Consider the following 26,948-nt stretch of genomic DNA (forward strand, 5'->3'; position numbering starts at 1 on the left):
GGTTTCTTTGGAAGGGGGTATCGTTAGTAGGACTTAGATCGCTAATATAATTACAATCTCTCCCTCTAAGGATTAAATTTATCCCTTCAGCAAAGGCACAATAAATTGAAAAGAGAGAAAGAGAAAGACTATAATGATGTGTTCTAAAATAAAAGACTTGCTGAGAACTCACCTGGGTTACACAGCTCTCATTAACAAGCTAGAAGATTGCTATAATTCTGTATGGTTTATTGTCATGGGAGCTGACAGACTGGTGGGCGGTTTTCCGACATTTATTTGTGAAGAAAATTGTATTGTAATGTTCAGATGAGACACGTCGCGGCAGCAGTGAGCCAATACGGAGAGAAAACCATGGTGACACTTTTGAACCAGAAAGTTTGACACGAGTCATTGAGATGTTGGCCAATCTCTGTTTAAAAACGTGTTTAAACCAAGCAGAAACACTTTTTTTTTAACTGTAAAGTTAAATATTAGAATAACTTACTCTTCTAACATATGTTTTCTGCTCCCCATGAGTGCTTAATGTCCTTACTTCCCAAATGTTTTTGCTTTTCCTATTGACAATTACTGTGTGTGTGTGTGTGTGTGTGTGTGTGTGTGTGTGTGTGTGTGTGTGTTTTTAATTAAAGTATCGTCGGTTTACAAGGTGTTAACTTCTGGTGTACAGCATAATGACTCAGTTGTACATATGTATCCTTTTCATATTCTTTTTCAGTATAGGTTATTACAAGGTATTGAATATAGTTCCCCGTGCCATAAAGTAGGATCTTGCTGTTTATGACAATTATCTTTTTCAATCCCTTTAGGAGTTTGATCATTTTAAAGCTGAGAAACTTCTTCGCGACCAGACCAAGTTGAAGCGGGCTGGGGGGGTGGGAGGGCAACGAGCTACCCAACGCCAGGGGCACAGAGAGCAAGATCTGGGCGGTGCGGAAGGTCCGGAGGGCCGCCCCCGCGGGGAGCCCCCTGCGGCCCGGCGCTGACGGCGCTGTTCGAGCAGGCGGGGCCAAGGGCTCCTTTTTAAATAGGAGGCACTTCCACTTCCTCCCCGGGGACGGCTTCGTTTCATCCCCGCGCGTCTGAAAACGGAGGAACAGGGGCCGGTACTGGGTTTGCTTTCGCGGCAGGAAAGAGATTTTGTAAACGAAGGTACCGCAGCCAGTCCTTCCTCACACCCCAAACGGGCTGGCGGCGAGACAGGCCTGGAGGCGGAGCCGGCGACAGCAGGGCTGCTCGCTGACGGCTGGGTGGGTGTGGAGTGACACCCCCGAGGGGCGGAGGGAGGGCAGGGCGCCCCGACGTGGCCCGGAGCCGCGGGGACGGCCCTCTCGCCGCGCCCGACCCGAGGCCTCAGTCAGGCCGTCAGGCCGGGTTCTATTTTTAGATTCAGCCACGGGGGCCGCCCTCCTGCCCGGGGCTTTCCCCTCGCACAGCTGCTGTTCCTGGTTTCCAAAGCCGTCGCCTACAGGTGCGGCGCTTCCCTTTGCCTTGGTTTGGCAGGGACAAGTTGGAAGAGAGATGGGCAGAGAGAGGGGGTGGGGAAGGCTGCAGGGAGCTGAGATGCGTCCCCGGCTCCCAGGCGGGAGCCTCGGCGGTCCCCGCCCGGCCTGCAGCCGCCAGCCCTCCCCTTCCCACCGCGGACCTCCAATCCAGGCATGTCTAAACCAAAGGATCTCAGGCTCAAGATAGGGCGCCTCATTTTCTTGAGCACCAGGCCCCCCTCACTACTCTTAGTGGGGGGCAGTTTCGCCTGGTGCTCACCTGCCCAGAAGCCAACAGCAAGAGCAGAGCCGGGACTCAGGCTCCAAAGCCTGTCCCCGTCTCTGCTCCGACACCTCAGGATCCTTGTAGGGGAGAAGGTGTAGCTCAAATGGTAGAGCGAAGTTCAATCCTGGGTTCAACCCCGGGTACCTCCTCCAAGAGTAAATAATCCCAAGCACCTCCCCCCACCAAAAAAGGGGGTTCCTTGTATGTGTAATATTTTAAATAGTTTCTTTCTTTCACTATTAAAAAAAAAACTATGTTTATTGCAGCATTTCTATCCAGTGCCTCTCTGGGCAAATCTAGACCTATTTTATGATTCTGCTTTTTTGAGCAAGGTTGCAGCCCTATGGGACAGGTGACTGTGTCTCTGTGTATATTTTAAAATCTGCACTGAGGTAGAGATTACCTGTGGGCAATAGGACTGGGGGATGAAGCTGTTTTGTTTTTTACTTCCTACCCTCTGTATTGTCTAAGCTTTCCCCAAGAAATGAATTCTTTTGTAATGTTTAAAAAGAAAGGAATGAGGACAGCTGTAACTCCAGTCCGGGCCATTGGGGTGTTGGCCATGCCCTTGGCCAGGACTCCATGCAAAATGGTATTCTCTTCTTTTCTTAAAAATACATGTAAATTCTTGCTCACACTGTTGAAGTCCCCTTTGTTAAGAGTGTTAAATGGCCATGGTGTCCCTAGATAGCCATTTCCTGAGAGCTGGCTGAGTGAGGGCTTCCTTCCTCGGCCCAGCATCCTGCCCCCTCCACACACCCACCCACACACTTTTTTCCCTTTCTTTTTCAGAAACTCGATGCTATCACGCCCAAGGATTGGCCTGGAAAGGACTCAACACAGGCAGGACCACTCAGAAAAACTGTAAGATAAGTCTGTATGTCATACAATACTTTGAAAAGCAGACTGTCAGGAGAGTGGAAGAGAGCCAGCTCCTCTTTATTTGAATACTTTGTCCTTTGATTTGCATTCTCTCTTTAATCCGCTCAGCCTGCAAACCCTTGCTGACACCCACCCTGTGCGGGGCTCTGGACAGTTCCTGGGAAGGAGCCACAGACCCTGCAGGGACGACCACCCATTCTGGGACAGGACACAGCTAAGTGATGAGTTTTGGTGAGTTGAGCAGGTGAGGGCGCCAGAGAGCCCAGAGCCCAGCCCAGGTGGGGAAGGTTCCCTGAGGAGACGCTTGAACTGAGTCTTAAAGCACCAGCTGGCAAAGCAAAGAACGGAGAAGGGCCATGCCCTGTGAAAGAAACATGAAATAATAACAAGGTCCCTCTGCTACTGAGCTTTTCAGTACACCGTGGCATGTCCTGAACATTTCACATAAATCGATCATATCGCTTAGTTCTCACAGCCCTGCTGGGCAGGTGCTCTTATGGCTCCATTTTAAAGCTCACGTCCCTCCGGCGTAGAAAGGTGGAGGGATTTTTCAAAGGTCGTGCAGTTAGGGGCCGTGGAGCCAGCGTTTGAACTGAGGCAGTCAGGCTCCAGAGCCCTCCTTCCAAACCTCAGTTATCCTGCACTTCGGGTAACTCAAGAATTTGGGGGGAGAGTGGAACACAGAGCCGCAGGAGCTGGGTTGGAAAGGTGGGTGGAAGTCTCATGATGCTAAGGATCGGACTTGGGCTCTAGATAGATCTGTGCCTCTGAAAGAAGGACTGTGAGGCCGGGCTAGGTTAGCAGTAAGGTGGCCTTTGTAGTAATCTGGTTGAAATTTATTTTTTAATATTGACTAGTGGGATGCAGAAAGCTGCATCTTCACACACAAATCTACTCGCTGTTTGTAGTACTGCTATAGGGCTCTGCTCTGCAAATGCAGGAATTATAATTCTATATAACAGAATTCTCATTAAAAAAGAAAAAAGTGTGTAATTTATGTCTTGGTCAACTCAGGCTACTAGAACAAAATGCCATAGACTGGCTGGCTTAAACAATAGACATTTATTTCTCGCAGTTCTGGAGGCTGGGAATTCCAAGATCAGGGTGCCAGCCTGGCTGGGTTCTGGAGAGGGCCCTCTCCCTGACTCGCAGAAAACTGCCTGTTGCTGTGTCCTCACGTGGCTGAGAGACAGAGCAAGCTCCCTGGTCTCTTCTTCTAAAGTCACCAATTCCGTCATGAGGACCCCAGCCTCATGACCTCATCTAAACCTAATGACCTCCCAAACATCCCCCAAAAGCATCACATTGAGGGTTAGGGATCCAACATATGAAGAGGGTGGGGGAGATGAACATTCAGTTCATAGCAGTGCATTACTAGTTATTAACGCTGCATTGTCTAGTACATTCCTGACACAGTAAGACTTCTGCTTTGACTTTTTTTTTTTTTTTTTTTTTTGACCCAAGCTGAATGTCAACCTTTTATTGATAACAAAGCAACAATGCTGGGCATGTTTCCTAGACACCAAGACCAAGCTCCTGTCCCCATGCTGGTGTGTGTGTGTGTGTGTGTGTGTGTGTGTGTGTGTGTGTGTGTGTGTGTGTAGAGAGAGAGAGGGCTGGGGTAGTGATCTACAGAGCTGGGTGTGACAAAGGGAGGGCGGACCCTGCAGAGACAGGAGTCTAGGAGGCATCAGAGACTCGGAGAAGCCAGAGCTGGGAAAGAGTCCTCAGATGCCACGTTGAGCTCAGCTCCCAAGACCAGCAGGGCTCTGGGCTCAGGTGGTGGCCAGTCTGAGAACCATATCATCTACTTAAAATTTTATACATCAGAGGATTACAAGAACTTTCCACAAACTAACTTCTGGCTCTATACATTTCAAAACTTGTTTCCCCCTCTGTCCCCATGCCCCTGCTGCCAGCCTCTATGGGACACATTCCTATCACTGTGTCCCACCCATGGATGGCACATGAGTGGTAGGAATCCTGGGAGCTGCTTCTACACCAGGATGATCAACAATAATCAATATGGAAGAGACCAAACCACATAGATGTTCCCCACTAAACCCAAACCAATGTATCTTTAGCTTCCTCTTTGCCTGATTCCCCCAAATACCCACAGCTGCTTGCATGCTATCTGACACAAGGGGAACATATGGAAACAGATGGCAAGTTAACCAGTTGCAATGAAAATATCCTACTTTTGCTAACTCGGTAAAGGCACCACCTGAACACATTGCTAGGGCCTCTCTCAGGACCCAGGAAGTGAGGGGCTCCTCCAAGCAAGGGGCTTTCCCTTCACAGTGAATCTGTCTCTGCCTCTAGGGCACATGCTGTGAATGTGAGGGTAAGGGCAATGATGAGACACCTGTTTAAAATAAAAGCACTAACTATTATGTAGTGCTTACCAGGGGAAATGCTATGTGGGTATCAAGTCCTTTAATCCTCATAACAACCCCTTGATGTTAGCACTATGAAATTCTTCATTTTGCAGGTTGGGAAACTGAGTCACAGAGACGTTAGGTAACTTGCCCAGGGCCACACGTGTAGTAAGTGCCAGACCTGGGATTTGAACCCAGGCAGTCTGGCTCACGCTCATACCTAGTGCACAGAGCAGCCTCTCCACAGCGCACCTCACAGCCTGCACCACCACTCCAGGACTCTATAGTCCCACCTGTCACTTTCTGACATAGTTATGTTTTGCTGATTTACCTATTTTCTGTCCCTTGTTACTAAAATGTAGACTTTATGAGGGCAGAGTTGTTTATCTTGTTCTTTGCTGTAATCCCAGCACCTAAAATGGTGCTTGGCACATAGTAGGTCTGTAGTAAACATTTTGTGATCATCTTAAACTCTTTAATGCTCCTCTAAACTCTTTAATTACTCCAAGAAGTGATCTATTTGGAAAACTGCAAAAGAAAATGAAAATAAGAGGAAACAGACAAAAAAAAAAAACGGGGAAAAAAATTGGCCCACCAATCCAAGGGGAGAAAATGAACTTTATATAATTTTAATAAGAAGTTAGCACTGTCCTAAGTGTCTGTAGTTCATGTTCTCCAGTCCCACGTATCTCAGATCTGGTAGATTATCCAGGGAATCATCTAGGAACGATCAAAGAATTCCCAATGGTCTTATGTGCCCAGTTGAGGTTTGAGATCAAAATTTGTGTGAGCACCTGACTGCGTAATTATGTATTATGTGATTTTCTCCTGTAATGCTCAAGGGCCAAAGAAAACAGATGGATGCGGGGATCCCAGATTGAGGATTTGTTGCTTGGCTATGCCTGCACGTCAAAGGAGTTGGTGGTGGGAGTTGTGTCTGATGAGGAGAGAGTCCTTAAACCTGAGAGCTGGGAGCTGTTAGCCAGAGAGAATGAATGCTTTGATAAGACTGAAGATGGGTGGGATGAAGGTGTAGGGGAGGGAAGGGTATAGGGCTGAGGTCAGAGTAGAATTTCAAAGCTCGGGATTTCAGACGTAAAGCAGTTCTAGGTGATGACAAGGTCTCGTAATGGGATAGGAGATATTGATGGCAAGTGAGTAGAGCTCTCGGATGAGTCACAGGATGGGAGAAAACTTGATATTATGTGGATTAGGCACTGATGTATACATTTATCCTCTTGGGCCACGATTTGGAAACTGCAAAGCCAATTTTAAATATCACATGATGTTTGAATATCACCTTCTCCAACAGTCAACTTTTGCTTGAAAATACTTTACTTATAATAATTCTAAAATAACAATCCTCCCCAAATTAACAAACCAGGATTCTAGCGTCATTTCAATTCAGTAGGTTGATAATGTTGCAGGCTGTGAGTTTTGCTTGCTGAAGGTTTCATTCTGTTCAAAGAATAATTTGCAGATAAACACACACCAAAGGAGTGTCACTTTATAGCTCTAGATTGCAGCCCCTTTTGAGATGATCCTGAAGAATCCATATTTTATTTGGTGCTACACACATCATAAAAGATCTTTAGTCTCCAGAAGTTCACATTCTAAGGCTACAAGACACTCAGTAAACACACAAATACCGTGTTAAACAATGGTAGGACGGATAAAAGCCCTCCGATCTCCCAGACACCCAATCCATGAAGTACTCCAGTTACACACATAACAGGCTGATTTGCAGAGAAACAAAATCTTTACTAAGTATTCTCCAGTGACCTAAAAAAAAAAAAAAAGATAATAGAAACTTGAAATTGGATGTAACATCCAGTGAAGGGTGAGATTTCAGCTTCTTTCACTGTTGGGTGCAGTTAGGGATACACAAAGAAATGTTTTGTTTTTTAGATTTTTTCATCCAGCACTTAGCCTGAAACATTAAAGGAAGATATCAGAAATCCCAGATCAACCGTAGGCAGCAAGTGAATTGATCATATTCTTTTTTAAAGGATATTCATAATAGAAGAATCAGTCTGTGTATTTCATTAAATTCACTTGAAATGATGAGAAATCTTACCCACATTGTGCAAAGTAGAGGTTGTGCAAAAGGCATTCAACCTTGCAGTCTTTCTAACCAGGGAGTAACTAAACATTTTCTCGTTTCTCTGCTTGGGAAGGCAGATTGACAGGCACCTGGGAGGTGTTGGGAAGTTGGAAGTGAAGAAATCCGTGTTCTAGACTTTACGCGGGAAGTCATTTTTTGACATTTTATAGAACCAAGGAAACAGCGTTGCCCTCTCCGTTTTCCCCCTACCGAGTTTTCCATGTCTCCAAGACAGATGGAGCACATGCAGCAAAACCAACCCAGTGCAGAGGATGCAATCTGGGATATGAAAAATAAAACCTTTTCCAAATCTTCACTGGCTCCTTTAAAAACACTCCCAGCCGAGTGTTAAAGCAGCTAGCAGAGGTGTCTAAAAATGGAAAGAAGAAGAGGTGCTCCAAAGGGTTCTTTTTTCAAAACCAGTCTGCATTAATATTTACTTTTCAGAAAGAGCTCTTTTACACAATCAGCGAATATGACCAAATTTAGTCATATGTGGATTGAAAATGATTCTATCCCAGAGGGCTTTCCATTAACAATCTTTAAATGTAAAAATGTTGAATAAAATCCAGAAATGAGAAAATAGTCAAACGCAGTTAATACACAGGTAGAATGTTAATATTTTAATGGACTCCAAATAAACATTCAGTACCATTGCATTATTCAAAGAAATCAGTAAAGAAAATATGGTTAACTAGACTTTGACACTGTGTTCTTTACCCTTACTAACTATAATAAGCCCTTTATTATAGAAACATTGTAGCTTATATTTTACATTTCATAATATTTAAAGTTTATATTTTCATAATATTTATAAATAGGAACCTATCAGTCATGGCTCCTGGATTTTTAATTTTCTATGTAAAACTAACTTATTCTGAACCATATGTAATTTCAGATTTTCTAGGGGTAGATTATCCTCACAAAATTGTGTTCAAATATCACTATCCCATTGCCATACATCAATATTCAATTAAATGTAAATAAAATTAATTTTTCTCCTTTTTTCTACTGGGACATATAAGTAAATTGTTCAAAATGTATTACTGATGGAAATTAAATGTAAATTACTTATTTCTTAATTTATAGAGCCTTGGTGCACTGAGAACTGATCTAGGTGCTGAGGATACAGTCACAAATGAGGTGAGGAAAGCCCTTTCAGGCTAATAGGGGAGACTGGCACCAGCCCTATAAACAAGCAAATGAACAAACAAGACCGTTTCAGATAGTGATGGGTGCTGTGAGGGAGGGGGAATCTGCTAACGACATGGAGGGTGGCTGAGAGAGGGTGAGGGTGGGGGGACAGGGCGGTCGGGCAATCAGAGAAGGTGATGTTTAGATCAAGACCAGAGGAGCTGAAGGAGCCAGCTGTGCAAAGAGCTGGGGCAAGCATTGCAGGCAAAGGGAACAGCTAGTGCGGGAGGGAGCTGGGTGTGTTTGTATATCAGAAATGCAGCCAGTGGGGATGGGGTGTGGGGGTGGTGGTGAGAGATGAGATCCAGGTGTCAGGCAGGGCCAGATTATAGAGTAAAGATTGGGGGTTTATAGTGAGAATGAGAAGAAGCCACAGGAACTGATTACACTTTTGAAACGATCACTCTGTCTCCTGCGAGGCAAATGGTAGGGCGGGGACTAGAATGGAGGCGGGGAGCCATGTTAGACTGACAGGAGTCCAGGGGAGGCACAGCTAGGTGGCCTTTAGTAGGGTGCTAGCAGTGGCCACGGGGATGGCGACAAGTGTTCAAATTTGAAATATATTTTAGGGATACAACTAACGGACTCTCTGGTAGTTAATTGTAGCTCCCCAAACTAACTTCTTTTTCTTGAACTACATTTCCAAAGCTTTTCTGGAACAATTTTAGATCCCAGCCCCTTGTCTTCACCTCCCTACTCCTCTGCATATCTGTGCACCCCTTTCAGGTCTCAGAAGAATGGCCCCTCAATCCTCTTAAATCACATTTGGTGCAAATGGCTTTTCCAGCCATCCATTCCTCAGTGCTCCAAGGGCATCTCAGCTGCAGATCCTGGAAACAACTCTCCAGACAGCCTTCCCCAGGTCCTATCACCTGACAATCCATACCCTCCTACGGACTCCTAGAGAAATCCCCAAAGGGTCATTTCACATTTTTACATGTCTCTCCACATAGCCAACACTTCTACACCCTCTGGGGATCTGTCCTAGAGTGTGACAGCAGCCCCAACCAGGGTCAGTGGGTGGTTTTCCAGGCAAGCTCAAAACTAGGGTCTTTGCATGTCTCAGTTACCTCCCAGAGGACAGAACTACCAGCAGTGAGATCTTACAGTTGAGAAAACTGGGTTGTTTGGGAAATTGTGAAACAACACTCAGCTAGGGTTTGTCAGGTGGGGCTCAGCTGGGCTTTTAACCTTGAACTTCTCCAAGAACTGCTGCCCCAAGGACAACACCACCCCCACCTCCACCCGCACCCACTCTTGGTTAGAACACAACTCTGGAGCCAGATTGCCTGGAATCAGATCCGAGTGTCATTATGTTTTAGTTGCATGACCTTGGACAAGACACTGAACTTCTCTGTGCCTCTGTTTCCTCTTCTGTAAAGGAGAAATAATGACAACACCTGCCTCATAAGGTGAGGATTAAGTTAGTTACTGTGTATGAAGTGCTTAGAATGACATCTGGTGTAGAACAAGTGCTCCGTAAATACGAACTATCTCATCATCATTCTCCTGTCTCCCACTGACAGGTCACCTTCATTTCATATTTGTGCAATGAAACTTCAGCTATATGATCATCAAGCTATTACCAAGAGCCCCCTAGGTATGGGGTTGTTAGGGGAGTACATAGCAAGGTCATTATTCAAAAAAAAAAAAAAAAAAGCTTGGAGGGCAAAGTGATGAGGGAATTGTCAGGGATGCTAAAGAGACACTTAATAAGTTGTGATTAATTTACTCTGAATAATGCATTGCAGTGAAGACGTTTTTAAAGCATTACTTGGATTAAATTACTTACCATTCCAAAACTCATCTCACTAACCAGAAAGTGTGTGGAGTAGGCACAGGGAGCCTGCTCTTTCCAGTAACTGCTGAGTTACTGGGAGTTAAGGGTCTGCATCTTAAGCTCTTGCTTCACTTCATTGTCTTAGTCACTGCAGTGTTTACGATGCTTACCAGTCAAAGTAGACTAGATTTATCTGTGGTAACAGCAATAACAACACATTTCAGTAGTTCAGTGATAAGGTTTATTTCTTGTTCATGCCACACGTCCGTCATGAAAGGGGTAAGAAGGTCCACTTACTGTAGTCATTGAGGAACCAGGCTGGCAGAGGCTCCATCTCAACATGCTTCCCTGATCATGGGGGCATGGGGCAGGGAGCACAGCAAGCCACATGTTGGCTCTTGGAGCTTCTGCTCAGTTACCTCCCAGAGGACAGAACTACCAGCAGCGAGATCTTACAGTTGAGAAAACTGGGATGTTTTGCAAATGCTGCTCACATTTCATTGGTTAAAGCAAGTCATATGACCATACCTGAGCTTAAAAGGGACAGCATGGACAGTCTTCCTGCAGGGAGGTGCCCCTGAGGACTTGGAGACAAGCTACCATAAGGAGTTAACTGAAAGCAGAAAACCCATCTAAAAGTAGCTGAAACAATAAAAGGGGTTGGGTATTTTCTCACACAACTGGAAATCTGGAGGTGGATCAAGGCCCAAGTAGGTAAAACCAGCAGTTCAAGGAGGTCTTCAGAAGACCTTCAGAAGAGGTCTGTCTGTCTGTCTTTCTACTTCCTTAGAATGTCAGCAGTATCTCCCTTCACGGTCACAAAATGACTGCAGCAATACCAGCCATCACATGCATATCAACAATATCTCAGGGAGAATAGTGGTGCTTCCTTCCATTAGCCTCATATTATTGAGAAAATCTTTCCCAGATCCCCCATCTTACCTTGGGTCCCATTGGCCAGAATTAAATCATATGACTGTGATTTAGCCAGTCACTGGCAAAAAGAATTGGACTGCTTCCTGGCATGAGAAAAGACCTATTTTCCCTTTGCACAAACAACTCTGATTTCTATAAGAAATATGTTGCTGAACATAAGAAATCAGGAAAATTTAACCCAGTTTTACCAACCTCCTCTATTCAGAGTGTAAGTAAAGAGGGGCCACACTGTCCCTTCCTGAAAAGCTTATTAGCCACACTGGAATAACTATGGGCAAATAAAGCAAGCAAAACAGGCATTTAATAGGGAAGGATCGTTTATCTAAGGGTCAGGGAAATAAGAAACTACTTTGGACTGATATTACATCCGCCTCAAAAGAGTTGACCAAAAGAATTCACCACTCCCTTCTTTCTGATGCCCCCACTATAGCCTAAACTTACTTCTTCATCAGTTCACTCACCATGCATTATTGCCTTTAGCTATGTCCCTGTCTGTCTCCCCCTTCAAGACTGTAAGCTCTTTGAAAGATAAAGTCTGTTTCATCTGTTTTTTCCTGTGTGTGCTAAAAGTAATAATGGATAACATCAACTGGGTGCTCACTGTGTACCAGAGCCCATTCTAAGTTCTAAACAAATTAATTCATGTGATGTTCACAACTGCCTTATGAGGCATGTGCTATCATTGTCTATGTTTTATAGATGAAGAGGCGGATGGTCAAAAGGTTAAGACACTTGACCAAATGTACATAACTATTAAGTGAGAGAGTTGGATTTCAAATGTAGGCAGCCTAGCCAGGTTCACAAATGGGTAAACCTCAGATGCTTTAATATGCAAAGTGAAGGTGAGAGAGAACAGGAGTGAAGAACAAGTGATATTATTTTTAAATTCCACGTAGAATCTAAAATCAAAAATGATATATGTAAATTCCCTGCAGGTGGATATCATGTATGTTTCCCTTGTTTGCTATGGTATCTCTAACTCCTAGTACAGTCCCAGCACACAGTAGGTCCTCAAGTATTCCTGGAAGTGGAGGAGGGAGGAAGAAAGGGACTGAGCCAGAGAGGAAGGCATGGAGGGAAGGAGGAAGGGAGAGAGACTGAACCAATAAACACAGCTGGTATCCTCGCTCCGTTGTATTTTCTACCTTCTCTTCCTCTATTATTTCCATGGGTAACTTGGCTTCTGAAACCTCCAACATCTCACCTAGGATAGGAGAAAGTGTTATTGCTCCAGTATTAAGGGTTCTCAAAGAGGAGAGTTTAAATATAACATTGTGTTAGAATACTGAGGCCTCTCTGGGGCCCTATTAATTCATTTGGCTTTTGAAACAATGTATCTTGTATAGAGTAGACTTTTCCCAAACTGAAACATTTTTAAAGAATTTGGACTTGCGCTTTTTCTAATTGTGTGCTGTTTGAAATGTCAGTGCAATGCAGGGATGCCAGTTCCCACATGGACATACTGATTTATTTTAAAAAGTCAATACAAGGCCATAAGCAAATGAACAGCAATGATTAAGGGCCAGGAAATGGCCACTGTCATTTGATGGAACTATTCCTCCAGCAATCCCTCCACCAGCAATGTGTTACATTTGGTAATAGGCTATAAATGCTAAAAGCACTGTTTTTCTTATTTCAGCACCATTGTCATCGGACTCTGCTTTCATAGTGCATAAAATTTCACAGTCCATAGAAACAGCCATACAAATTTAATATGTCAGATCTAATCATTAGATTGTATAGACTCCTCACTCTAGTTTTAATCTACAAAGTAAAATCATACTGGAACTGAAGCATTGAACTTGTGTCATAAGTGAATTTTAAGTGTTCTTATTCCTCAAGGGTGTCCAAGTTTCTGTTGTTGATCTTGTTTTGATTCTTATCCAGAGAGCTAATTTTCAGAAGTGTCTCTTTGGTCTAACCTTGAACTAGAACTTCACGAGTCTCTGAATGTCCCAAAATTTGTTTGTTCTTTATTCTCAAATTACTTTCAGATCTCACTCAAATTTCTTTGCATTATTAAAGTTTTTTTTTTTTTTTTTTTTTTTTTTTTTTTTTGGTGTCTCCTTCAATTTCAACATAACCAAAAATGAACTCATTGATTTCTCCCCCATCTGGCTTTCTCCTCTGGATTTTGTTTCTTGGTTGATGGCACCATCCTTTACTCTCTGATCCAATCCAACATTTTGCGAACTTTTGATCGTTCTCATTTCCCCACGTACATCCCGTTAGTTGACAGGTCCATTCGTTCAGTCTCTAGATCCATCTTTCCTTTTCATTCTCACACCCGCTGCCCAAGGTCAGTCCCTCATCATCCTGATGTGGAATATTGCAGTGATCCCCAAAGAGGCTTCCATTGTTTATTTCTTATCCCTCCAACCCATCCTTTATATTTCCATTCAATTATTTTCTAAAAGAGAAATGTATCATTTCTCCCCTGCTCAGAAATCGAAATTGGCTCACTGTTGCAGATTTTAAAAAGTCCAACTCTTTAACGACATTCAAGACTCTTCTTCAGTTATTTCCAGCCTACCCTGGCAGTCCCATCACCTTCACTCCCCACTATTACCTTTGTGATCCAGACACATATATGTATGTCCCCCAGGTTTATTGTGATATTCCTCAATTCCATCTGTCTGGCATAATCCAAACAGCCCTTCAAGGCCTCGTTCAAATACCTGTCCTCTCATGGAAAGGTCCTTGATCTCCAGGCAGAATGACTCACTTCTCCACTCCCACAGCATTTTGTTTATATTCTTATTATGCTCCCTGTCTTAGGCCAGGTTCGCAGAAGGCAATCCGGAGAGGAGGATTTGTAGGGAAGTGTTTTATTAAGGAGATGTTCCCAGAAGAGACTGGCAAGTGAATGAGGAAAGTAGGACAGGGAAGGAAAAGAGACAGCATGAGGGTGAGATCAGGCAGAGTCCCAGCAGGGGTGGCTCTGGCGGATCTGGTTGAGAAGGCCTGGGCATTCACTTGTGTCCTGTTCTGAGGCAAACGGAGCTGGCTTTTTTACTCCCACACTGAGCAGTCACTGGCTAGGAATTTAGCTCCCAAGCACTTCCTGCTCTCCAAAAATGTACATAGTACCCAAGGGCAGCCACTGAAGAAGAGCCACAGGTGCAGGCCAGCAGAAGCAGAAGCCCATCGGCTGATGGAAGGACACACAGAAATGGTAAAGGGGGTCCCTGAACAGCTGGGAGGAGGCGGCCCGTATCAGCTACGCTCCTTAGTGTAGTCTACCTTGTTCCCCCTGAGCGTCTCCCAGAGCCTGGATGGTGAGCCACCTGGGAGCAGAGACCCCTAATTAGTCATCCTTTGTGTCCCCACAGAAGGGAGGCGATCACTTTGCACTTAGAAAGTGCTTAAATAGCATTTATTGGTTCGAATTGAATACTCCTTTCCTAGGTCTTAATGCAGCATTTTGCTGCTACTAATCATATTGCTGAGATATTTTTCCCAAGCTGGTTTTAGCTCAGTAATAGAAGACGTGGCGTCTGGGGTTTCAAAACCTCAGGTTCAACTTTTCACCTTACGCTTTTCTTCCTGGGGCAACAACTTGCCTCAGCAGATCTCTTTCTAAATTCCAAGACAGGCTGCTTGCTTGCTCTGCACAGTCAAGGCTGCCAACCCAAGAAACATTTTTGAAAGATCACAGTCAACATCACTGCCAAGAGAAGAAGTTCTTGGCACACAAAGAACCTGGTTCAATCTGAGATGCCAGATGGTGATTTCAACTTCAGCTAAATTCCTGCTGGAAAAAAAAAAAAGTGTTTGAACTGCAGATGAGAAAAGCTTCTATGACAAATTTCCAAGTGTTAGAAACTTCAGAGGGAAATGGCAAGTGTTGATACAGCCCTCTCCCCCACCAACCACATGCACACATACCATAGAACCACTACTTGCATCTGGTAGCTAAGATTCTTACAAAGATGCCTTTGCTTTTTAAGAAGACTGTCAGCCCTGAGACAATTTTTACCAACATGAAAGTATGTTAACCAAATCTATTAAAAGAAAATATTATTTGTCTATGCACAGTGTTTTTACAAGAGGTATGCCCCTTTAGCACCTGCTGTGAGCTTTTTTTGGCATCTGGAGGTAATTCTTTCCTCTCCACCAATATGTCCACGATGAAGCCAGTTGATAATCAGCATGTCACCTTTCCCTGAATACTGTCAGATTACAAGGGAGATACTGTGAAGTGTGAATTGGTGGTGCTCCGCCTGGATGCCCTTGGGTCCCTGTCTTACTGGTGTAGGAATGTGAAAGTCCAGCTCCTTAGACTCAAGCTGAGGTAAACTCTGGGATGTAGTTTGTTCTCCAGAGCTCTGCTCAAGATTATGCTGGGGCTGGGACTTTGCCTGACGTTGCACCCTTGGCTGGCTGCTTCTCTTCTGCTCTCCCTGTCTTGCTCTCCCCCGCCCCTCCACCACACTCCCCTACAGGTTTCTCCTGGGCCATCTCTTCAATAAAACTCTTGCACACAAATCCTCGTCTCGGGGTCTGCTTTGGGGGAACTGACCTAGAATTCTAGGCGGTAGGAAACCTGAAGGCACTTCACACTAATAGCGAGGAGACAGGTTTTTCTGGAACAAGAAATGTATGGCTACCTCCTTTATCAATCAAGGTCTCTGAAGGAAATGGTGGATGCATTCAAATTAAATAAACAGTTGACTAGTTAGTAAAGGACCTAATTACAAAGGGGTGGGCAGGGTCCGGAGAAGCAAAGATGGTTCTTGCCAGGGAGCTGATAACGGGGGATGTCATTACCAACCCTAGGCCTCACTGGCAAGAACAGAGGTGACAGGTTGTGTGGAGAGGGCTGTGCCTCCGAGCTGTGACCGTAAGGGATGCAGCGAGCTTACAAGGCCCTGTAGGGGTGAGCTGGCTGCATAAGCACCCCCGCCTCACACTCCTTCCTGCTTCCAGTCTTTTGCCAGTGACCCCATCAGCCAAACCTAATGGATGCCAAGTGCAAAGGAGCCCCTGAATGCAGTACATCTAGGTTGGCCTCTTAGGGCATAGAGCAGAGGAGGACAGAGAGGGTATCTGGAGGGACAAACAAGCACACCTATCTACCTATCCTCACATGCATGCACACACCCGCGCGTGCACCCACCCACCCACCCACACACATTTGGCCTGTTCTTGACTTTGCTCTGTGACCAGCTATACAAAAAAAGAGGCACTAATTTTTCTCCCTGCTGACTTTTCCCCCTTTTATCTTATTTGTACTTCAGGGGATCCAGAGATACACTGCGTGACATGGGGGAAGGGACCTCAAAAACCAAGAACCAGACAAAATGCTTTATGTTAAAATCTGAGCCTGGCATCTGGGCATCTCAGCCTAGCCTCCAAACCTCATCTCTAAGATGGCATTTTTTGCAGATTGAAATATGACTCACAGAGCTCACTGCCATAAGATTTATCATAACTTTGACCTCAATTATGGAGCAAAGAGGTCTAAATTGTGTCCTTAGAGAACCATGCCCATTCTCTCCAAATTGAAAACAAAATGCAAATCAAAGTTTTATGTTGCTTTTTGTAATGAAGGATCTAGTTGCTTTCTCATCAATCCAGGTGCAAGGTTCCCTCATTCAGTTTACTCCCACATGTTCTCATTATTGGAAGCAATGCTGTCTTCCTATTGGTCTTGTTTTCTGTTTTTGAAATGGTCATTTTCCCTGCATTCAGCTTTGGCTTGGTTCAGAACATAAAGCACTGTAAAACTGCAGAATGGAAGACAAACGTTCACCTGGTTCTTTCAAGGCCTTTGAGATTAATCATGGGAAAACAACACAGCTCCTTTGGGGGCTGGCAGTAGCTGATGTGGGCAGGATGAAGGATGGAGGATGGAGAAGCACCCCTCCCACTCATCCCTGCAGGACAGGCATGCACAGCAGTGACTGTCTTCTTGGCCTCCAGCCCCGTCTCTCTGGGTCCCCTGCAGGTGCAGATACAACTGAGCAGAAAACAGGTAGACTGTGGGGCAGTTATTAACAAATGGCCTACAAGGTTGTCATATCTAAGTATTAAAATTGTATACAGTGGGCTATTCTGAGATTTTATTTTTTAAAATGCTCTTGGGGGTCCAAGGGTTTTAGAGGGTGATGGTTTAAAAAAGTATTTTAAAACACTGGTTTCATTCCAAGAAGGCTGTTTGCATCACCTATGAACCTGCACGGGAGGTGAGTGCTGGCGTGACGAGCCCAGCCCAGGGGACTGATGTGTGGTCTTAAACAAAGCACCAAATGCTCCTGAACCCAGGTTCCTTGTCACAACAGAGAACTGGGTTAGATGAAGAACTCTTGTCTTGTTCCAACCTTGCACTGCCTGATACAGCAGCCACCGGTCATAGGTGGCTAGTCTGAACTGAGATGATATGCAAGTCTAAAAATACACACCAGATACCAGACTTAGTACAACCAGTAATGTAAATTGTATCATTAATAATTTTTATATTGATTACATGTTGAAATGATAATATTTGGGAGTATATTGGTTTAAATAAAATATACGTGTTTTACTTGTCTGTCTATAGTTTTTAAAATGTGACTACTTTAAAAAATTATATTGAATAAAATTATATTTAAATCTATATGTAAAGGAAAATTTTGAATTGCACATGTGGCTCATATGATATTTCTATTGGACAGGATTATTTTCTTTCTTAAAGAACTATTTTATTTTCTTATTATTACTTTTTTTCGTTGGGGGAGGTAATTAGGTTTATTTATTTATTCTTGAAGGGAGTACTGGGGTTGAACCCAGGACCTCATGCATGCTAAGCATGCACTCTGCCAATTGAGCTGTACCTTCCCCCCAAGACCTATTTTAAAATACAAGTTTCCTGGGCTCCCATTTCTTTTGTGTGTGCATCAAACTCTACAAAGCTTAAAGTAGCTTTGCGAAAAAAAATGTAACATCACTTTCCATTCAAAGGTCTTTAAAAAAAAAAGGTGAAGATTTCATGTCATGTCGGCTAAGTGTTTAAGACAGTTGAGGTGAAAGAATATCAGTGTTCCTTAAACTAGAATTTCATTTCCTTCTTCTTTGAATGAAGCTGTTTAAGTGTCTGTCTTTAGGCATTTACAGTCTTTAGAACAGCAGAACATTTCCAGATTCCAGTCACAAGAAAAGGTATTTCCAGAAGTGAAGATCAGCCTCCCCCCCACCCCAGCATGCACACACATGCAACTTCGCTTCTCCAAGTGAGTGCCAAGTATTTGGAAAGCACCTAAAACCTCAGTCCATGAGCTCTCAAAAGCACATGTTCAATAACCACTTCCTCTTGTACATCAACTGCTGGGTCAAATAAAGAACAGTGGACAGAGACAGGGCATCAAATATGCCTTCAGACTGATGATCTGGGCAGAAAGAGCAGCAGAGGGAAGCTTCAGAGGCACTTATGAGCACAGTGGGAGGAGGGTGGGTTGTCTGGAGACATTGAGGATACATATATTTGCATGGATCGAGTAGGACCTTGAATGTCAGGAAGGAGATCCAGGACCTGAGATGAAAGGCAGTGGGCTGAATGACTTCATAGAAGCCATGTTTTAGGGAAACCATCCCTCTCTTCTCTGTCACGCTATATACATGTGTGTTCCCCCCAGATCCCCCCATGTGGAGGACCTGACTGGGATCCAGTGCTACTTTACGGTGTTCCTTCCCTCTTATGTATGTGTATTTTTGCTTCCCAAGAGGAGAAAAATGAAACATTTCCTCAAGGGCAAGAACAAAGGCTGATTTTTCTTTTGAACAGCTCATGACTTTCAGGAAGAGTAGTAGACACAGAGCAGGTGTTTAATGTTTACTTTAAAAAAAAATTAAGTTGTGCTGAACCCTTGTTTCTTCTTCATTCATGTTTTATGAGGGGAAATTAAGAGAGAATCCTAATTCCTTGTGGGGATCCTTCAGGAGCAAATGTGTAAATCAGTTTGCCTTCTGTCTTGTTCCCACCTCTCTTGTGATTTTCTCCTTTCTTGCTGCCATCTTCTTGGTTTTTTGGCATCAACATTTTGTCACTGAAACTCCTAGTCTTTGACTTGGGTGTCTGAAACCCCAATTTCCTCCTTCCTCCTTTCACCACCCAGTTGCTTAGGACCTTGGGGAGAGTATGATGTCCTTTTCACCCAGACAATCAATCCCTGGGTTGGATTATTCCTGATAATCTGCTTTATCTACTTGGCCCTCCCTGATGCAGCTCTACAACTTACATGAACACTGTTCTGATTAGTTCAAAGGGTCAGAGAAATAAGACAGACATTTATTAAAGAAGTGTTGAAGGAGCTGGGAGTTACCACAGAGTGACAAAAGAGTTGTTTTGTTTTGTTTTGCTTTGTTTTGTTTTGCTTTGTTTTGTTTTGTTTTGTTTTGTTTTTTGACTATTCTGTGACTAAGAAATAATATATACCCAGCTATGACTTTGAGGGAAGTACCCTGAGTTTGGTCAGAGCTAAAGCCTTTCCTTAACTAGAAAAAGATAACTCTGCAGATGCTAGGAAATTTACAAGCCTGAACATTCTCCTCCCTCCCTCTTTATCTCTCTCTCTCTTTTGATTTACTTCTATTGTCCTGACTCTAAACTTAACATTACGAAGTTACCTCAAGAAGAAACAAAGAATAGCTTTCTTTTCCCTGGATTACTTTTTAGTTAACTTTTTTACAGCTTTTTTTTTTTTTTCCCTTTCTTTTAAACAATCTAACAAAGCCAGCCCAATACTGAAAAATGTAGCAGAAAGCCATTTGAAAGTGTCACCTACAAATACTTAAGGATACTGGGTCCTGGAACAAGACTCTTTTTAAAGTAGGAACTGATATCAGAGGCAGATAAACTACAACAGATAAGAAATGTGGTTTGTGTAGGGTATTAACTCAGGGTAAATGTTTACATTTCTTTTCATTTTTCCCCTTATATTGCATACAATGTAGTACTGGGGCTTGGCTACGATTTCTGTTATTATCTTACATTTTTGTTTAACAGAGAAAAGCTCAAGTGATAGCTTCTAAGGTAAACTTCTGCGTTCTTCCAGTGACTCAGTCTGGACTAAGACTCATCTTTAACCCTGTGCAACCTTAATTGCAGGCACACTGTGTCAACTTATCTGCCTTGGCAGGATGATTCTTGCAAAGCTGTACCATGAAGTAGCCATGCTCTACACTTTCCCCTCCTTTGTAGCAAAGCTGGAGGTTGAATGTAATTTCCAGTTCTAAGTCCCAGCATTAATTCCACCCCCATTCACTCCTCTCATGAAAGAGTATCTTCTGTAAAATTATACAACCCCTACCAATTCTGATCTTCCTCCATAGGGAACATCTCCTAGCCTCCAAGAATCACTGCCTGACACTAAGAAACAGTCCCATCGTTAAGGGTTCTTGCAGGTTGAAAAGGGATGCTTTGGCAGAGAACTTGTAGGATGAGGCTCCCAGAGACTAGATGAAACAAATAAATAAAATCTCTTCATTCTTACCTTCTAAAACTGTTGGTTGTTTTAGTCCCCAATGAACATAGTCTTCTGGATTCTGGTAACAGGTTAGCTATTCCCATAACAAACAGTATGTATGTGTGTTGTGTAATTATTACTAGACTGAACAACACACATAAAGTACATATACACATGTGTGTATTCCCACTTGCCCAAGATTGTTTAAAAGGGGGAGAGAGGAGCATGAGCCTCTCCTTTTTCTTATTCTTCAGGCACACTGTGTTGATGGAAGAGAGTACGGGTTCTAAAATAAAACTGATCTGCTTCATAAAAAAAACAAAAAACAAAACAAAAAAACCTTTATTTTGAGTTAACTGTAGATTCATATTAAGTTGTAAGAAAATACACAGAGATCCCTTATAGACCTTTTACTCAATTTTCCCCAATGATAACATTTTGCATAATTGTACTATAATATCACAACCAGGAAATTGACAATATCATTCTAGGGCCTTATTTAAATATCACCAGTTTTATGCTCACTCATTTGTGTGAGTGTATATTTAGTGCTATGCAAGTTCATCACATGTGTGACCTGCTTTTGAATCCCAGCTCTGCCAACTAGCTATGTGGTTCTGAACAAGCTCCTTACCTTCTGAGGCCCAGTTTCCTTATTTTGCAAAATGGATATAATAATGTCTGCCTCCTAAAGGTAGTGTGAGGATTAGGTAAGATCACTCCTGTTTCCAGCACACTGGATTCTCAGTAAATGCTAGGTTCCTTCCTGTCTATCCCTTGTTCTTTAGTAGCAAGGGAGCGTTCTCCAGTTTTCTGCTGAAATTACCAGGCTCGTGGGTTACAATAAATCAGGCGGCTCCTTCTTCAAGGGCAACACATTTAACTCTGCAGCCCAAAGAGAGAACAACGGTGTCACCTCCGGCCCACAGCCAGAACTGGAATCTTATTTGCAACCAGGTCAGAAGTGGAGGGATAACGGAGTGAGAAGCTGAGACTGGAGTAGGGGGAGGAGAGAGGAGGTGGTAAATTCATAGCAATCGCCGGCCTGATGACTGCCAACTCCAAGGAGTTTCCGTCCTGTGTGGCTTGTGACCGAGGGTTGGATTTCCTGCAGAAGGCTGGATAGGGGGCAGGAGCCTAAGAGGACATGGTGGGCAGGTGCAGAAAGAATCTAGACCTGGCAGGAGAGTCGCACTCGCTCCACAGGGTTCAGAGTCAAGTCTGGAGCTTCCAGCTCCTGGACCCCTCTTCCAATGACCGCCAATGGGCGCTCTAGGGCTGAGAAATCCACGGCCGCCCGTGGGCAAGAGAGGCACCTGAGTTCCCGCTTTAAAGTCCCACTGGCTGGAGCCCGGGGCCGTTCCCCGACCCGGAGACGTCGCGGGCCGGGTGTCCTAGGCGCAGCGGAGCGTGTGCGGGCGCCTTTGGAAGGAAAGAAACGCTAGCGGGCGGGGAGTTGACCTCGAGGCTCCGACCTCCTTCACCTGAGCCCCCGCGAGCCCCGGGGCTTCCAAGTTCAAATCTCGGAGGCGACCGCCCCAGCGTCACACAGCAGCCAAGCCGGGACCGGGCTCATCCGTGCTCCAGCCACCCGAGGCGGGGGTCCCGGTGGAGGAGCGAGGGGACCGACCCCGCGAGGGCCCGGGCGGCGCCAGGCGCTCCTCCCACGGCGGCCCCAGCGGCGCGGGCGGCGGAGGAGGAGCCGCGCCCGGCCCGGCGTCGCCCTGGCTCCTCCTCCCAGCGCGGGCCTGGCCCTTCCTCCCGCGCGTCCAAAGCTTCGGGTGGCCGCGGCTGAGCCGGTAGCCGAGCGCGCTGGGCGCGGCCGTCCCGCTGCCACCGCCGCCGCCTCCTCCAAGCCCCGAGTGCGCCCGCGGCCATGGCCCCCGCGCCGGCGGCGGGTGCCTGAGCCCCGGGACGCGGTAAGCGCGGAGCCGGATCCCGGGGACCCCAGCCCCGAGGCCTGGGGGTGCGCAGAGGCCTCGCGCTGCCCCCACGCGGTCCGCGAGGCTTCCGCTCCAGGGTCGGGGCCGAGCGGAGGCTGTCCCCGCTGGCTGGGTGCAGGGGGCGGCGGCGAGGAAGCGGGTGGCCTGGCGGCAGGCTCGGGCCGGAGCGCTCCGGAGTGGGGGGGACGAGGCGGGGAGCGGGCAGTGTGGGAGACGGAGGAGGGGCCGGTCCCGGAGCGCGGGCGAGGGGCGGGCCGGCGGGCGGGGGGGATGCGCACCGCAGCCCCCGGGAGCGGCGCTTTTGTGAGCACTGGCCCCTTACATATGGAAATGATGCTCGCGCGGGTCCCCATTCGCGTCCTTTTGAAGGACGCCCGCCCGGAACCCCGGCGTTGGCTGCGAAGTATTGTCCCGCTTCTGGAGCCCTAACAAAGCGTCCTCCCCCGCTTTGCAGAGCACTGGAGGCAGGCGGCCGGCTGTGCCGGCGCAACGGAGAGGCCGACATAAGGTAGGCGAGGACGGCGGGGGCCGGGAGAGGTGCTGCCTGGGACAGAATGGGGTGTCTGAGCTTCCCGGGGGTGGCGATGGGCAGGCAGGTCGGAGGCGCATCTGCATCACAGGTTGCCGGAGAGCCGGGCGGTGCTCTCGCGCTGCGTCCGCACCTCGCCTCCAGGCGGGGAAGCCCAGCGGCGTCTGGGCACCTTCGCCACCCGCGTGGTCCCCGCCCGCAGCCGCCAGCTGAAAGCGGCTACTGTGTGCCGGTCCAGGAGCGGACTTGAGTCCTGGAGGGAGCAGAAAGGGTGCTTGTTCTGTTGTCTTGTGCCACCCAGGCAGCTTGTGCCTGAGCAACTGAAGAGAAACCGGTCTGGGGATCCCCGAGGTGTTAGCCTGGGCTGTCTGAGTAGCGGAGAGCTGTTTGGAAGCTGGTAAAGTGAGAATTTAAGGTGTGTGGAATCGATGCATAGAGAAAGACTTTGCTAGTGCAATTACTAACAGAGAGAAAAGAACTAAATGACTCTAGGTTGTTGCCCGAAAGCCTTGACCGCCAGACCCACAGAAGGGAAGTGTGGAGAGTTGCGGAAGAAGCTTCCAGGGTTCCAGGGGCTGGGCTTCTACAGCTACCAAACCGGTCCCTGACAAAAGGACAAAGCTGATGGAAACAGTTTCCTGCTGAAAGCTCCTTCTGTGAAGTTGAAAGAGATAGAGATGGGAAGAGGCGATTTCCCAGCCTTAGCCTTGACAAACCGGGGCTAAGATGCAAATAAAAATGGGAGCTGGAAAGATTGTCCTACCATGTACCTTGTTTCCAGACAACTTAGCCATTATAAGATCTTCTGCTCTCTTTACCTAACTGGGGCAGATCCCCTCCTGTTGAGGAATTCCTGAGATGGGCTTGCCATACAGCGTAACTCCTGAATTTGTGAAATCAAAACAGATTGCATGATCATCTTTTGTGACAGACGTGGTGGCTTTTTAGAGTCAGACTCCTAACAAAGTCCACTGAGGAACATGGGCTAAGCTTCTGAGACAGGACAGAAGGTTCGCAGCCTGGCTCTCTTAAATACATTAATCTGAATTTGTATCTATTTACTTGTTTCCAGCGGCTTGACAATCTGCAAGGATATGTATTTTCTCTGTGTCAGCTTAATTTTATCTTGAGTTGTCTCTAGGGGCCAGCGTATTGGTAGCTGACCTGAAATGTTGGTAGATCTTGCTCTGGAGTTGAAGGGGGCTGTGAAAATTTCCAGACTGTGTGTAACCCTAACATTACAGGCTGGCTGGTAAAAATTGTTGTGGTCTCTTCAGCTGTTGTCAGTGTCCTTAGGGAAGTGAAGTGAACTGCTGGGGAATTTGTTTGCAGATTTGCTTATTTTCACCTGGTCTGTGGTGATTCCTTAGAGGAAAGCGTTCTGAACCACAATATAGATAAAGTGTAGGAGTGACAGATGTTCCAAATGGTTTGGATATCAGCAAAGATATTGCCAAGGCAGGAGCGGCTTTACTGGGTCAGTGACAAGGCAGCCATCACAGGCACGGTCTTTGCATCAAAATGTCAAGGATCAGTCATTTTAATAGGCACTTGCTCAGAATGGCATGAATGTCTTTTTTCTTGTCCTTTTTTCATTTTAGATATGTGATGACCCTCAATATCAAAACATGTTAACTGTCACAGCGGGAGAGGATAGGGCTCCAATGAACTCTGAACAGCCAATCTTAATTTAATAGGGAACATTCTTATCATAAGTCAAATGCTGTTCAACTAAATTGTTTTAAATGTCACTGCAAATGACTTTCTAAGCTAACATTTCACCAATCTTGATGATTCCATTTTATGTTGATAATGAAAATACATTTTATCAGTCTTGTATTGATAAAGTGTTGGCAAGTGTAGCCAGAGCATTTTAGAGGGATTCAAACAACGTAAAGCCTTTTCAGGAGGTTTATTTTTGTAGATGCCGATTCATCTGTAAGCCAATAAATTATGTGGTTTGGATTCTGGCTATTGAACTTACATCTGTTGGGCTTGTGGAGAGATTTCACTGAAGCTTGCAAAAAGATATTTTTATCCTATTCACAAATAAAATAGAGTTTTTAAAAAGATTATGGGAATATGCAAGTGAGCAACTTTATTTGAAATTAGGACACTTCTTTATTGAGATTTATATCAGCAACTAACCATTTATTCAAGCTTTTGGATGGAAAAACTGCAGACTATTTGTAATCAAACTATGAGCTAATGCTCACTTTAAAAACAAAGTTGGGAAAATATTGTTTGTAGTTGTGAGAAGAGAAGCACTTCACTTTTGTACCCCAGGGACTGTAGTCAGAGCTGCAGGCATTATAAATTAATTTGAGTAAATATGGCTTAAGAGGTGAAAGTTGTTATAAGCTGTCTCTTTTAAGAAAGTAACAAACATACAGCTCAGATTTCAGCTTCAGCTGATCACAGGTTACTGACTCTGCCTTATGCTGGGCTAATGGTTTTATTTCTCCAGGTATCCTGAGTTAACAACTTGATTGGGTAACCCACCTAGCTGTTAGGTTTAACAAAAGCTTGGGTTTGCTACATCATTCAGGCTAGTAAAATATTCATGCTTATTTATGTTTTAGAATACATGCTAGTAGGATACCTTTAGTTAAATTCAATCTTATATGGGAATTAGCAAAGATTGTTATTTCATTCAAATTTAATGTGTTTTTTTATGTGTGGTGTTTTTTAATGTTTTTTTGTTTGTTTGTTTATTTAAGTTTTTGTGTTAGATTTTTCTACTCTGATTTTATTCTTGCTGATACTTTTGTGCTTTAAGTATCCAGCTAGAAGTGAGGTGCTGTCTGAGCAGGGAGGAGGCTGTCTGACAGTAATCAGTTTGACGAGCAGCAGTTTTGGGCAGAAATATTCTATATTGACACATAAATGGGGACAGTTGCTTTTTCTTTTCTTTTTTTTTTAATTTTTTTGACAGTTGCTTTTTCTATTAAGCTTTTGCTAAACTTGAATTGATTCTTGTCACTATTTCATTTTATGCTGAAATTAGTCCAAAATGGTAAGCCTGGACGTCTTTGCAGCAAATTAAAGTGCTTGCAGAAAAGAGAGGAGAAAAAGAAACATTATATTTTGACCATCGACATTATGAGACTTGCCAGACAGTGAAAGCTAAAGGCATGAATGAAAACCTTTGCCAGAGTAGAGTTTGTCCATGTTCATTGCTTTAGTTAGAAAGAAACTAAATTAGTCACTTGCTGGTCACTGCCTGGACTGTGGACCCCCAACAGCTCTGTCTGAACACAGATCCAAAAGCATCTATTATAATACCCAGGGCAAGGGGCTGAGCCAAGAGGGGCATACAGACATTCCTTATAGCTGTTCAGCTGCTGGACCATCTGGAGGGGAAATCAAAGGCCTGGGCTCGCAGCGCTGGCTTTGTGCTCCTTTATTATTTGGTTTTGCCTTGCCAGACTTTGTCCCCTTTTCACTCCCTGTGGCCCAGAGCAGGCGTCCCCTTTGGCTGGTCTGCCATTTTTACAGGCTCCTTTCTATACCTTGGTCCCTGGAAAGTTCACAAGTTCACAGATCCACTTCATGCTGGCCTTATGTTGGGGACTTCATTATTCCGGCCGCACCTCCACCTCCTTCTTGTCCAGTCCTGGCTGGCACTGTGATTCCATCAGCTGGGGTTGCCAAGGGGAGCACAGTGACACCGGTCTCTAGTGGACATTCCTGTCAGGGTCTGCACGCTCTGGCATCCTTGTTCTGAGTTATTTGGAAGGAAGATGCTCTGAATAGTTCTCATTATGGGTGGTTGTTCGGTAGTGAATGTTTTGATTAATGGCTCTGTGCATCTGCTTCTTAGTTAACCATCCCTTGCTGGAACTCCAAAATATTGCCAATGCTGGCCTGTTTATTCCAAAGGAGTTGTAAAGGCTTCTGACAATTTAATTGGAGAAGTAGATGGTGACGAGAGGCCCAGGTTTGTGGCAGGTTTTATAAAGCTGGACTTGTCCTTGGCAATTTGAAGGACA

General features: G+C 45.0%; 1 protein-coding gene across 13 annotated transcripts in view; it reads left to right on the forward strand.

The window, feature by feature from the left end:
• The first annotated feature begins 21,957 nt into the window (after positions 1–21,957).
• Positions 21,958–26,948, forward strand: part of NIN (ninein) — a 93,397-nt gene continuing 88,406 nt past the window's right edge. For 10 of the 13 annotated variants that reach the window (XM_074365535.1, XM_074365537.1, XM_074365538.1 and 7 more), the window contains exons 1-2: positions 22,326–22,403; positions 22,882–22,935. The gene's annotated coding sequence lies outside the window, so the exon portion shown is untranslated. Of the gene's footprint in view, positions 22,404–22,881; positions 22,936–26,948 lie in introns of all 13 variants that reach the window. The other 3 variants (XM_074365536.1, XM_074365539.1, XM_074365547.1) reach the window with 3 other exon arrangements.

The sequence above is a fragment of the Camelus bactrianus genome, chromosome 6, assembly GCF_048773025.1.
Source record: "Camelus bactrianus isolate YW-2024 breed Bactrian camel chromosome 6, ASM4877302v1, whole genome shotgun sequence".
In the NCBI taxonomy this organism is placed as follows: domain Eukaryota; kingdom Metazoa; phylum Chordata; class Mammalia; order Artiodactyla; family Camelidae; genus Camelus; species Camelus bactrianus.